The 591-nt window shown below is 36.2% G+C and overlaps 1 protein-coding gene across 4 annotated transcripts in view; it reads right to left on the bottom strand.

Moving 5' to 3' along the window:
• Positions 1-404: 404 nt before the first annotated feature.
• The window catches only part of LOC107700380 (tumor necrosis factor receptor type 1-associated DEATH domain protein), a 5,155-nt gene continuing 4,968 nt past the window's right edge, over positions 405-591 (bottom strand). For 3 of the 4 annotated variants that reach the window (XM_016502008.1, XM_016502005.1, XM_016502009.1), the window contains one exon: positions 405-561. The gene's annotated coding sequence lies outside the window, so the exon portion shown is untranslated. Of the gene's footprint in view, positions 566-591 lie in introns of all 4 variants that reach the window. The other variant, XM_016502007.1, reaches the window with a different exon arrangement.

Raw genomic sequence — 591 nt, 5'->3', positions numbered from 1 at the left:
TCAAATATTGTCCTATCCTAACAAACCATGCATCAATGGAAAGCTTATTTATTCAGCTTTGATGTATACATTTAAAAAAATGGACACTTATGACTGGTTTTGTGGTCCACGGTCACATATTAGCTGTGCTGTAGCAGTGGTCCTGCTACATTAAGTGCCTTCTAACAATAACACTGCTCCCTTCAATGTGGAGGGCAATTCACTGTTTAAAAACACACTCAAGTTCTGGAAGGTAAAGTGATGCTGTTTTTAGCATCTACAGTTTGTTGCTCTTATGCACATAACGACTCTGAGATGCAACTTTTCCTGACCTGATAAAACACAGACAGGACAATGTGGAGGACAAATCTTGAGTTAGGCATGAAAAAACTATTTATTTTAAATGTTTTTTTTTTATTTTGGGCAGATGACAGGTGTTGGCAAATTTCAAGTAAGAGACAGATAGAAATTATAAGATCATGATGAAAAACAATTCACAAAAATGAGAGTGCACACTCTTCAAATGTAACTATATATCTTGGAAACAATCACACATGTACAAAAAGAACACACACACACACACACACACATGTCTGGTCAGCTATCCTTGTG

Source organism: Sinocyclocheilus anshuiensis, unplaced genomic scaffold (genome assembly GCF_001515605.1).
Source record: "Sinocyclocheilus anshuiensis isolate Anshui unplaced genomic scaffold, SAMN03320099.WGS_v1.1 scaffold154, whole genome shotgun sequence".
Taxonomy (NCBI): Eukaryota; Metazoa; Chordata; class Actinopteri; order Cypriniformes; family Cyprinidae; genus Sinocyclocheilus; species Sinocyclocheilus anshuiensis.
Note: the sequence above shows the minus strand (reverse complement) of the source record. Positions and strands in the feature narration are given on the sequence as shown.